This window comes from Rana temporaria, chromosome 10, assembly GCF_905171775.1.
Source record: "Rana temporaria chromosome 10, aRanTem1.1, whole genome shotgun sequence".
NCBI classification, from domain to species: Eukaryota; Metazoa; Chordata; class Amphibia; order Anura; family Ranidae; genus Rana; species Rana temporaria.
Window position 1 is genome coordinate 125,923,146 of NC_053498.1, and position 13,559 is coordinate 125,936,704.

At 48.9% G+C, this 13,559-nt stretch overlaps 1 protein-coding gene across 1 annotated transcript in view; it reads right to left on the bottom strand.

Moving 5' to 3' along the window:
- ARHGAP32 (Rho GTPase activating protein 32) overlaps positions 1-12,263 on the bottom strand; it is a 298,438-nt gene extending 286,175 nt beyond the window's left edge. Inside the window, exon 1 of the mRNA XM_040326218.1 lies at positions 12,191-12,263. The gene's annotated coding sequence lies outside the window, so the exon portion shown is untranslated. The remainder of the gene's footprint in view (positions 1-12,190) is intronic.
- Between the last annotated feature and the right edge of the window lie 1,296 nt (positions 12,264-13,559).

Below are 13,559 nucleotides of genomic sequence, written 5' to 3' on the forward strand. Positions count from 1 at the left end.
CAAAACCGAAGTTACTCAACGGAGGAACTCCAACCTTAAACTGCCGCCTGTAACACCCTGCGGCCGAAGGAGGCATCAGAAGATGCACTCACATCCACCTTATAAAACTTTGAAAAAGTGTGGAACGACGACCAGGTCGCTGCCTTACACACCTGTAACACAGAGGCTTGGTGTCGGAAGCCCAGGAGGCCCCGATCGCCCTGGTCGAATGCGCCATGACCCGAAAGGGAGGCGCCCGCCCCTTCAGGGCGTAGGCCTGAAGCACAACCTGTCGGATCCACCTGGAAATGGTGGCCGACGAGACTGCCAGGCCCTTACTGGGACCGGACACAGACACGAACAGCGAGTCCGATTTCCGGAACGGAGCTGTCGCCGACAAGTAAACTCGAAGGGCCCGAACCACATCCAGAGAATGTAAAGAGGCCTCCTTCGGGTTCTTCGGCTGAGGACATAATGATGGAACAACAATGTCCTCGTTAATGTGAAAGGCCGAAACGACCTTCGGAAGAAAAGAGGGCTGCGGGCGCAGCACCGCCTTATCCTGATGGATGACCAAGTAGGGGGCCTTGCAATACAAGGCCGCCAGTTCAGACACTCGTCTGATAGAGGTAATAGCTACCAGAAAGACCACCTTCTGCGACAAAGTCAGCAAGGGGATCTCCCGAATGTCCTCAAAGGGGGCACGCTGAAGCGCCGAGAGGACCAAGTTCAAGTCCCAAGAAGGTAGCGGAGGGCGCACCGGGGGGGCCACATGCCGGACCCCCTGCACAAACGTGCGAACCAAAGAATTCGCTGCCAAGGGACGCTGAAAATAAACAGCCTGAGCAGAAATCTGACTCTTGATCGTGCTCAAGGCAAGAGCCTGGTCCACTCCCCGCTGTAGGAACAGCAGGATCCGGGACACCACGTAAGTACGGGGGTGCCACTTCATCTCCTCACACATAGAGATGTATGCTTTCCATGTACGATGGTAAATTTTTCGAGAAGTGGACTTCCGTGCACGCAGCATGGTAGAGATTACCGGGCCCGACAGGCCCCGGTCCTTCAGTACCTGGTTTTCAACAGCCACGCCGTTAAAGCCAGTGACCGTAAAGCAGGATGGAAGATCGGGCCCTGAGACAGGAGATCTTCCCTCAGAGGCAGACGCCAGGGGGCGTCTGTCACCAGACGTACCAGGTCCGCGTACCAAGAGCGACGCGGCCAATCCGGGGCGATCAGGATCGTTGGAATACCTTCGGCTTCCACCCTGCGCAGCAGGCGGGGTAGGAGCCTTAGAGGAGGGAAGGCGTAAATCAGGTGATATTGACCCAGGGAGCCACTAACGCGTCTGACGCGTCTGCCCACGGGTCCCTTGACCTAGCCACAAACCGTGGTACCTTCCGATTGAGACGGGACGCCAGAAGGTCCACGTCTGGAGTGCCCCATTTTTGGCACAGGATCTGAAACACCTCCGGGTGGAGAGACCACTCCCCTTGATCCAGAGTCATGCGACTTAGGGAGTCGGCTTGCCAATTCAGAACTCCCGGAATGTATACCGCCGACAGGGCCGGAACGGACCTTTCGGCCCACCGAAGTATGTGAGCGACCTCCGTCGCCGCGGCCGAGCTCCTTGTGCCGCCCTGATGATTGATGTACGCCACGGCCGTGGCGTTGTCGGACTGGATCCTGACAGGACGGCCCTGTAGCTCCAGCGACCACCTGACAAGGCACAGCTTGATTGCTCGGAGCTCCAGGATATTGATCGGCAGGCGGGACTCCTCCCGAGTCCAGCGCCCCTGGGCTGACTGGGTGCCCCAGACGCCCCCCCAGCCGAAGAGGCTGGCATCCGTCGTGACCACTGTCCAGCGGCACGGAAGAAAAGACTTCCCGGACCGAAGCACCGGAGACGTCAGCCACCATGCCAGGGAAGACTTGGCCAGATGGCTCAACCGAATCTGGTGATCCAGAGAAGATGGGACCCTGTCCCATCGTGACAGAATCTCCTTCTGTAGTACCCTGGTGTGGATTGGGCATACAGAACTGCCTCGAAGGAGGCCACCATCAGACCCAGAACCCGCATGCAGAAGCGAAGAGATGACCACTTCTGGGTCAACAACTGTCTCACTGCAGATTGCAGGGTCAGCAGGTTTTGCGATGGGAGGAACACTTTTGTCTCCCCCGAATCCAAAACCAGCCCCAGGGGTTCCAGCCTCTGGGACGGAACCAACACTGATTTTCTGAGATTCAGAAACCAGCCGAACTCCTGCAGAGTCCGACACGTGATGGACACGTCCTCCTCTAACTCTGAGCCTGAAGAAGCTCTCAGGAGAAGGTCGTCCAGGTATCCCACGATATCGATCCCTCGCTGCCGTAGCAAGGCCAGGATCGGGGCGAGCACCTTGGTGAACACCCGTGGTGCCGACGCCAGCCCGAACGGGAGGGCCACGAATTGATAGTGGTCCTCCCCGATCGCAAAGCGCAGATACCTTTGGTGGCTTGTGCAAACGGGAACATGCAGGTATGCGTCCATGATGTCTAAGGACGCCATGAAGTCCCCCTGGTGGAGGGACGCCATGATAGAACGGACCGACTCCATCCTGAATCGCTGCACCTTGACAAAGGAGTTGAGGGCCTTTAGGTCCAGGATAGGGCGAACCCCTCCCTTCTTGGGGACCACGAACAGATTGGAGTAGAACCCCCGAAACCGTTCCAGCGAGGGGACCGGCACAACCACCCCCCTGTCCAGAAGATCCTGGACAGTCCCCGGACAGGGCTAGCCGACGATCCGGAGGAAGCTGGAGGTTGGATGGAAAAAAATCTGTTTGGGGGACAAGAAAGGAACTCTATCTTGTACCCCGAGGCGACCACCTCGCAAACCCAACGGTCGGATAGAAGAGAATTCCACCGATCCACGAAGTCGTGAAGCCGTCCCCCCACCCGAGACCCGGGCGGGGGCAGACCTTCATGCGGAAGCAGGCTTGTCCGCAGGCTTGTTCGGTTTTTTGAACCAGGGGCGCTTACGCCCGGCAGCAAGGGCTTTTGCACCTTGCGGACCTTTTCCAGCCGCGCTGGCGCACGAAAAAAACCGTTTAGGGGGTAGTAAAAGTAGGACCTTGCTTGCGGCGAGGTTCCCTACCCTTCCCCGACTGAGGGAGCAAGGTGCTCTTACCTCCAGTGGCATCCTTAATGATGTCATCCAGGGATGCCCCCAAAAGCCGTCCGCCCTTAAAGGGCAAATCTACCAAGGCCTTTTTTGAGTACTGGTCAGCCGACCAGCACTTCAGCCATATAAGGCGGCGCAGAACCACTGCGTAGACAGAAGCCCTGGAAAGCAAAGGAATCTAATCCATATCCGCCTCGCAGAGAAACTTCTGACCCTGAATCAACTGTTCAGCCAGGTCCCTAGAGGACTCGGAAGCCCCCTGGACCTCCAGGTCCTGCAGCAGGAGCTTCGCCCTTTCAGTCAGCGTCTGAGCTACCAGGGCTCCGGCCAGAGCCGGCCTTACCACCGAACCCACCACCGAGAACAGGGAGCGGGCCACGGCCTCCACTCTCCTATTAGCGGGGTCCTTGAAAGCAGGAGCCCCCTCCACAGGCAACGTAGTAGCCTTACTCAGTCTGGACACAGGAGGGTCCACCGACGGAGGAGTGACCCACTTTTTTAAAAAAGTCCTCCTCCAGGGGGTAACGGTAGCAAAGCTTTTAGGAACCGTAAAAGCCTTTTGCGGTGTATCCCATTCCTTATACAACATATTGTCTAAATAAGGAACACAGGGGAATACCTTAGCGGTACGCGGTGGTTTGCGGAATCCAAAAGGACTGACACCGCTGGTGTCTCCGCCAAATCCTCTAAATGAAGAGCCTCACGCACCGCAGTAATAAGAGCTCCAACAAATTCCTTATCAGCAGACTCCGCAGCAGAGTCATCCTCGCTGTCCATGTGGGTTAAGCCCGCATCCTCTGACATGACAGAACCAGAAGCATCAGATTCTGCGTCAGAGATATCCCCAGAAACAGCCTCCGGGGGGGGGGGCGCTTTTTTACCCCCCAACCGAGCACTGGCTGCTTCAAACCTGGTGAGAAAAAAGACTCCAGGACAGCCGACACCGATTCAACAGATGTGGCAGGGGGAGGGGCGCTTAAGGGTTAATTCCGGCATTGTAAGAAATGAGGGGCCTGATTCAGGCTCCATATTGCCGTTGCCATTTCACCCCTACTGCCAAGGGCAGGAAAAAAGTCCCCCACAGGTCACCTCCCGGCCGCTAGAGCACAGTATGGGGCCCCCTGAGACTCACCACCCCCTGGTACAGCGCGGTCTGTGAAGGCAAGTGTGTGCTGAGGAGAAGCTGCAGCGCTGCGTCTGTCCCCTCAGATGATTCGCGGTCTTTTTTCCCCGCCGAAACGGCCACTAGAGGCCGAACTAGTGCTGAAAATGGCGCCGGCCACAAGAAAATGGCCGCCGAATAATACAAGCGCGGCTCCGGCAAAATGGCCGCCGTTGCGCAGTTTTAAAAAGACAGTGTACCCAAAAATGACAGTACACCAAAACAGCACACAGCACACACAAAAATGCCCAGAATGTCCACCACAGTCCCCTGCAGTGACACAGAACAGCCCCAGCCATACCCGAGTGAAAAAAAAAAAAAAAAAAAAAAAAAAAAATATGAGCCCCAGGGAAAAAACCCCCTGCACAGCCGTCACCCAAAGGGGAAAGGAGGGAGAGGAATAAGGGAGAGAGGAAAGCAGGGGAAAACCCTCAGTCGACCTCCCAAGGGAAAACATTCCAGCCAGACCACTTACCTGAGTAAGGGGCCACTACTTACCTGTCCTGCGACTACCTGGCTGGAGGTATCCCAGACAGAACCAACGTCCGCGAACGGCATGGCTGTCAGCCAGACACACTGTGACAAGGCCATAGAGACCGGTCATATGTGTGCCCTAGAACCGAAGTTCCCCGGCCGCCCCTGGAGCAATGGGGCCTGTCGTGGACGTCCCAAAGCGGAGCTGAGGGCCGGCACACGCTCGAAGGCCGAACCTGGGGGGACTACAAGGGTCGAGGACCCAGCCTGTCACCCAGTCGGCTGTTGATAGAAGAATCGCAGGATTCAAAAATAAAAATAAAATAAAAAAGCGAGGAAAAAACTCGCAAAATGCAAAAAAAAATTGCAAGAAAAAACTCCAGAGTCCAGGACTCCAGAGAGAGCCTGACTCTCCTGACGGTTAGGCAGAAACAAACTGAGGCTGCTAAAGCAGAGTGGGGGTTATGCCTGGGGGAGCCACGCCCCCTGGGAGGAGCGGCATGAAGGAAAGTTTTTAACACCTTAAGTGCTGTAGAATTCTGCCTAAATCTCCTGGTAGGAAGAAGCATAACCCTAAGGTCAAAGGATGCTGTGTCCGTCTATGAACGAAAGAGAAATAAGTCCGGGTCTTATATTAATTTTGGCAACAAATGACACAGTAGGGCTTATTTTCGGGGTAGGTCTTAACATGTAATGTGCCGTCTTCTCTCCCCCTCACTGCCTGACAGGAATCCCTAGTGTGAACCGAGTTAAAATGCTTGTAAAAATCCTACAATCCACTCTATTACAGTAGTATATAATGTACAATGTGTGCGTTTCTGTAATATAATTGTGCCAAATACCTTAGTTATAGCGCCGCTCTGCGCTTCTGTGACCCGCCGGATCTCTCTTCCCCACAATTATATTACAGAAACAGGATAATGTACAATGTGTGTGTTTCTGTAATATAATTGTGGGGAAGAGAGATCCGGAGGGTCACAGAAGCGCAGAGCGGCGCTATAACTAAGGTATTTGTCACAATTATATTACAGAAACCACACATTGTACATGATATAATACTGTAATAGAGTGGATTATAGGATGTGTAAAGTTGGTGGTTTGTTGGCTCTCGTGGTATATGCGTTTTTCCAGCGATTCACGCCAGTAAGAAACTATATTTAAGGACACGGTAGCCCATTTTTATTAAAAAGGCAAAAATAAAAGTCCAAAGAAAGGTTTCCCATGCAGGGGGGTTCTTCTCCATCAAACACAAAACAGAAAATACTAGCCCACCTGGCTCTCTGTAGCAGTACTACTGCGCTTTGTCCTGGTCACCCAGACCAGCGGACTCCTCAAAGTAGACAGCGTCTACAGCTCTGCCTCTTGCAGTCACCAACATTCTGTCTGTCTCCTACAGCCTCTCTGACTTCTGGAGACCTCCTGTCTCTTAAGCCTCTTTCACATTGAGGCGTGGAGCCGCGGTGACGGTATAGCCGCGCTATTTGTAGCGCGGCTATACCGTCGTATTTACCATGATATTCAGGCGCTAGCGATGAGGTTTTAACCCCCGCTAGCGGCCGAAAAAGGGTTAATACCGCGGTATTACCGCGCTTTCCCATTGATTTCAATTGGAAGGCGCGGTATAGGAGCGGTGGACACACCGCTCCTATACCGCGGTAAAGATACGGCTAGCAGGACTTTTGGAGCGCTCCTGCTAGCGCACCGCTTCAATGTGAAAGCCTTCGGGCTTTCACATTGAACACTACAGGGCAGTTTTTTTCATGCGGTATAGCAGTGCTATTTTTAGCGCTGTACCGCACGAAAACCGCCTCAATGTGAAAGGGGCCTTAGTGTGGAGCTGTCTCCAACTGGGAGCCATGAGGTCTTCCCACACTCTCATTAGAAGGGCTGTTGATCAAAATCTGGATACAGGGTTGGAGATTCCGTCCCACCCCAGACACTGTGGAATCTCCAAACTACAGAGCCCCATGTCAAAATACCAAAACCTGGAGAAAGCTGCAAAAGCAGTCTTCTCCAGTCCACATCTACGCTCTGTAGTCTTGCACCTGGCAAATGTGCATACCCTGTGTCCAGCAAACTGTCCATTTTACCTTCAGAGTAGCTCCTACTGACACAGATGTTTAAATCTCCTGGTAGGAAGAAGCATAACCCTAAGGTCAATGAAGGCTGTGTCCGTCTATGAACGAAAGAGAAATAACGCTAGGTCTTATTTTCGGGGAAACACGGTATGTACACAGAACAAAGAATTCCATTTTTTTTATAAAATATTTACAGAAGTACATCATATGAAGGTTCTGAAAATCCATAAGCCCTATAGAGCATTCTGGTGGGTAAGAACAGCTGGAAGAAAAGCTGGTAGAGAACTTCCAGATGACGAGGTGCTTCAGGCACCAGTGAGCCCCATTTGGCCACCGCAGCCCTGGAAATTAAGCCCATACACATCTACACAGCAGAATGCACCTGGCAAGGGAATGTGAGGGCTGCCAGTGGTATTCAAAGTATGGAGTTTCATAGAAAAACGTATAAAATAAAGGAGAGCATCACAATTGTGCACTATAAACCAGAGACCTTTGTACATCAATGCGGCACAGACTGTCAGAAATCCTTATTCTCATAGCAACGCAGAATAAAAAACACAAAGACTGTACCATTACACAGAGAGGCGAGGAGACTGGACTGTAACAGCATGTACAGTAAGTGTAGAAATAGACCAAAACAAAGGCGAGAGAGAGGAAGAGACCAAAGAAAGGCAGAGAGAGGACAGAGACAAAAGCGGGAAAGAAAGAAGAGAGAAAATAAAAGGGAAAAGAAAGTCCAGATGAAAGAAGAAGTGACGAGATTCTCTGTATTTTACCCCCACACCCCTAAAAATGTCCTAGGAGTTATTCCTTCCACCACCCTCCTACCATCCAAACCATAATAACGCCTCAATAGACACAAGGTATGCAAAATCTTCTATGCCATCAGGAGACAGCTATACAACTTAAAGGGGTTGTAAAGGATGTTTTTCATAATAAGCATCCTTTACCTGCAGACATTCCTCTTTTCGCTTCCTCATTGTTTGTTTTTGATCAGAAGTTGCTCTATTTCTTCTCTGTTCTGTTCACTTCCTGCTTGTCTGATTGTTACTCACCACCGTGACGGGAGGCTTTACTGCGGTGGTCAGTGACGTGCTCGCCCCCTCCTGGCAACTACATCTGTGAGGCAGGATGCTCTCTACATGTTAGAGACTTCAAGGAGGTGTGAATTACTGGGCGTGCTGCAATGCATACTGGGAAATGTAGTTCTTACATAAACGAGCGATGCAAACCAGGAAGTGAATGAGAGAACAGAAACTAGAATGCCGGAGGTGATATAGATGAAGGAATTTAATAGGTATTTACTCGTTTTTTAACAGAATCATTACACTATTCTGTCTGTCTACCTTGCAGACATTCATTTTAGGCAAAGATTTTTTTTCCTTTAACCACTTAAGCCCCAGACCAAAATGCAGCTAAAGGCCCAGGCCAGGTTTTGCGATTCGGCACTGCGTCGCTTTAACAGACAATTGCGCAGTCGTGCGACGTGGCTCCCAAACAAAATTGACGTCCTTTTTTTCCCACAAATAGAGCTTTCTTTTGGTGGTATTTGATCACCTCTGCGGTTTTTATTTTTTGCGCTATAAACAAAAATAGAGCGTCAATTTTGAAAAAAAAATGCAATATTTTTTACTTTTTGCTATAATAAATATCCCCCAAAAACATATATAAAAAAAAAAAAATTCCCCTCAGTTTAGGCTGATACGTATTCTTCTACCTATTTTTGGTAAAAAAAAAAAAAAAAAAAAAAAAAATCGCAATAAGTGTTTATCGATTGGTTTGCGCAAAATTTATAGCGTTTACAAAATAGGGGATGTTTTATTGCATTTTTATTTACACTTCGGACAATTTTGACACATTTTTGGGACCATTGTAATTTTCACAGCAAAAAATGCATTTAAATTGCATTGTTTACTGTGAAAATGACAGTTGCAGTTTGGGAGTTAACCACAGGGGGCACTGAAGGAGTTACGTTTCACCTAGTGTGTGTTTACAACTGTAGGGGGGTGTGGCTGTAGGTCTGACGTCATCGATTGTGTCTCCCTATAAAAGGGATCACTCGATCGATGCAGCTGCCACAGTAAAGCTGGGTGCATTCCCTCGACTGCTCGCTGTACAGATAATGGCGTTATCATACTGGGACAACTTACAGAACAGCAGCCCTAATTATCACTATAAATAAAGCCTTTCTGTCCAACAAGGACCAGTTCTAACTGTGCAGTCTGCATCAACCTCTCTGCATCTTGTCCATCCAAAACTCTCAATGATGCAACCTGACAAAATCTCAAATATAAGACGTGATGAACAATTAAAAAAATAAATAAAAATATGTCAGAGAATAGAGAAATTAACTAAACCTACAGAAACAGACTACAAACTGGTCCCATATCTGAAGATGCTACAAGACCTCAAAGACAGACAAGCCTTCAGGCCCAATGCCTGGAGATGGCATCGGAGTGGCACAGACAGACCTACAATGCCAAGGGACACGCACATTCAAACACTCATTCCAGACTTCATTTCTTGATGGGAAGAAGAAATTCCACATTCTACAGGGAGAAGGAGGAGCGAAGAGTAAAAATAATTGAACAGTATGTACCAGTATGACAAGGAAAACTGGGAACTTACAGTCTCTCACAAAAGTGAGTACACCCCTCACATTTTTGTAAATATATTCTATCTTTTCATGTGACAACACTGAAGAAATGACACTTTTCTACAATGTAAAGTAGTGAGTGTACAGCTTGGATAAGAGTGTAAATTTTCTGTCCCCTCAAAATAACTCAACACACAGCCATTAAAGCGGAGGTTCACCCAAATAACATGTATATAAGATCATATTCTTTATACTTCCACCATGTACAGTATGCCCTTTTTTATTTTATTTTGGCTCTACATACCTTATTATGGCTATTTTCCACCCAGCTTCCGGGTACCGACTCCCGCGGGAGTAGGCGTTTCTATGCAGAGGCACAATGTCACCTGGGACTTTGCCCAGATGATTGACGTCCTTGAGAAAAAGTTCCCCCCCCCCCGCCTATTGCGTAGGCGCGTCACGAGAGTCACAGAGTTTCCGAAAGTAGCCGAACTGCGAGTCATCTCTATACGGCGCCTGCGCAGTCAGCTCTACACGGCTCCTAGTCGGTGCGCAGGCGCCATGTAGAGCTGATTTGCAGTTCGGCTACTTTCGAAAACTCCGTGACTCTCGTGACGCACCTACGCAATAGGCGGGCGCGGGGGGGAACTTTTTCTCAAGGACGTCAATCATCTGGGCGAAGTCCCAGGTGACATTGCCCCTCTGCATAGAAACGCCTACTCTCGCGGGAGTCAGTACCTAGAAGCCGGGTGGAAAATAGCCATAATAAAAAGGTATGTATGTAGAGCCAAAATAAAAAGGGCATACTGTACATGGTGGAAGTATAAAGAATATGATCTTATATACATGTTATTTGGGTGAACCTCCGCTTTAATGTCTAAACCACTGGCAACAAAAGTGAATACACCCCTAAGTGAAAATGTCCAAACTGGGCCCAAAGTGTCAATATTTTGTGTGGCCACCATTATTTGCCTAGTAGTCCTCTTCCACTCCTCCATGATGACATCATGGATCTGGTGGGTGTTAGAGACCTTGCGCTCCTCCGCCTTCCGTTTGAGGATGTCCCACAGATGCTCAATAGGGTTTAGGTCTGGAGACATGCTTGGCCAGTCCATCACCTTTACCCTCAGCTTCTTTAGCAAGGCAGTGGTTGTCTTGGAGGTGTTATGTTTGAATACTGTCCTGCGGCCCAGTCTCTGAAGGGATCATGCTCTGCTTCAGTATGTCACAGTACATGTTGGCATTCATGGTTCCCTCAATGAACTGTAGCCTCCCAGTGCCGGCAGCACTCATACAGCCGCAGACCATGACACTCCCACCACCATGCTTGACTGTGGGCAAGACACGCTTGTCTTTGTACTCCTCACCTGGTTGTCGCCACACACACTTGTCACCATCTGAACCAAATAAGTTTATCTTGGTCTCCTCAGACCACAGGACATGGTCCCAGTAATCTACGTCCTTAGTTTGTTGTCACATGAAAAGATAGAATAAGATATTTACAAAAATGTGAGGGGTGTACTCACATTTTGTGAGATACTGTATATATTCCCTACCTGGTCTCAACCCCCCTCATAACTTATCTCATCCCCTATCCACCTTGTTATTATCTTGTAGCCTGAGAAGTGATAGTAAAAATAATAAGGGATAATAAAAAGGGGGAAAGGAGGGAGAGAAAAGTGTGTGCGTGTGGGGGGGGGGGGGGGGGTGTTTAGGGCAGAGAAGGTGGGGGTGTATAAGAGAGGGGTGAAAAGAGGGGGGAGAGAGAGGGGGAGATGGGCAGTGGGTTATATGGAGGTGTATACAGGTAAAAGGATGGACAGAACTATGATTGGTGGTGGGGGATTGTGCAGTATTGGCACTCTGGAAATGTCTCCTATAAACAAAATATATTTCTGACCACATGGAGAGGAGGGGGGTATTATCAGGCATACAAGGGGTATACTGAATATTATCCCAGGCATTTAGGTGTATGGGGGGGGGGGGTGACCTGAATATATTCTCAGGCATACAGGGGGGGGGGGGGTACACAGAATATATTACTAGGCACACAGGAGATATGAGGGGGGCACGGTGTATATATACAGGCAAGGGGTACACAGAATATATTCCCAGGCACACGGGGGGGGGGGGGGGGTGCATAGAATATATTTCCAGGTATACAGGGGGTATGAGGGGGGTACAAGGAATAGATTCCCAGGTATACAGGGGGTATAAGGGGGGTACAAGGAATAGATTTCCAGGTATACAGGGGGTATAAGGGGGGTACAAGGAATAGATTTCCAGGTATACAGGGGGTATGAGGGGGGTACAAGGAATAGATTTCCAGGTATACAGGGGGTATGAGGGGGGGCCACGTGCAATATATTCTTAGGTATACAGGGGGGCACACGGAATATATTCCGAAGTATGAGGGGGGGGGGGGGGCACACAGAACATATATATAGGATATAAGGATAAGAGGGCAGGGAGAGGGGTGACTGGTCTATATATATGACGGGGGGGGGGTCACATATATAGCAATGTGGGGGGGGGAGGGGTGATCATTTCCCTCCATACCTGTAATATCCAATCCGGAGGTATATAATGAAGACAATCCCGCGCACAGCACGGGGACACGATGAGGAGTATACAGTACTCTCTTACAGGGTCGGTCGCCCCCCCGTACAGGTGGGGGAGGTGTGTACTATCACATCACGTCCCCGGTCCCCCCCATCATACACAGCGATAGCACATACCTGATCCCGGGATCCGGAGCTCAGTCCTCGCCTCCCGATCGCATAACCGATCACAGCCCGGGAGAGGAGGAGGGGGCGGGGTCATGTAACCGTCACTAGGCAACGCACTGCCTGACACTGATATCACTGCCCCGTACTGTGTATACCGACACACTCCCACATCTCCTATATATTCTATATATATATATATATAATGCTATATACCCCTCCCATCTTACATACACCCCTTCTATATACTCCACCCTATATATCCTCCCATATACCCCTTCTATATACTCCACCATATATACCCCTTCTATATACCCCACCCTATTTACCCCTTCTATATACTCCACCATATATACCCCACCCTATTTACCCCTTCTATATACTCCACCCTATATATCCTCCCATATACCCCTTCTATATACTCCACCATATATACCCCTTCTATATACTCCACCCTATATACCCTCATTATATACTCCCCTTCTGTATACTCCACCCTATATATCTCCTTCTATATACTCCACCCTATATATCCCCCCATATACCCCTCCCATATGCACCACCCTTTAAATTCGCTCCTATATACCACAGATATACGCCATCCTATATACCTCTCCCATATACACCATTCTATATACAGCAATCTATATACTCCTATATAAACCATCATATATACACTATCTTGTAAATCCCTCTCATATACACAATTTTATATACCCCTCCTAAATACTATATTCTTTATACACCATCCTATATATGTACTCCCCATATATACCCCTCCCATATACACCACTCTACATACCTTTCTCATCCTATACATTATCCTATATACACCATCCTATATACCCCTACTATATATATAACACCCATATACACCATCGTATGCCTCTCCTATATACTCCATCCTATATATCCCTCCTAAATACACCATCCTATATACCCCTATAATCATATATACCAGATATACACTATCCTATATACACCATCCTATTTACCCCTCATATATACACAATGCCATGTACACCATCCTATATACCCCTCCCATTTACACCATCTTATAGACCTCTCCTGTATACTCCATCCCATATACTCCCCCTATATACACCACTCTATTGACCCCTTCCATAACATCCTATATACACCTCCTAAATACTATATCCTATAAACCCCATCCCATATACTCCCCCTAAATACATCTTCTGTATGTACCATTCTATATACAGTAACCCTTACATATACACCTCCCATGTACACCATCCTATATACCCATTGTATATAAACCATCCTATATACCCATCCTATATAAACCATCCTATATACCCATCCTATATACCCCTCCCATATACTATATCTTATATACCACTTCCCATATACTCCTCCT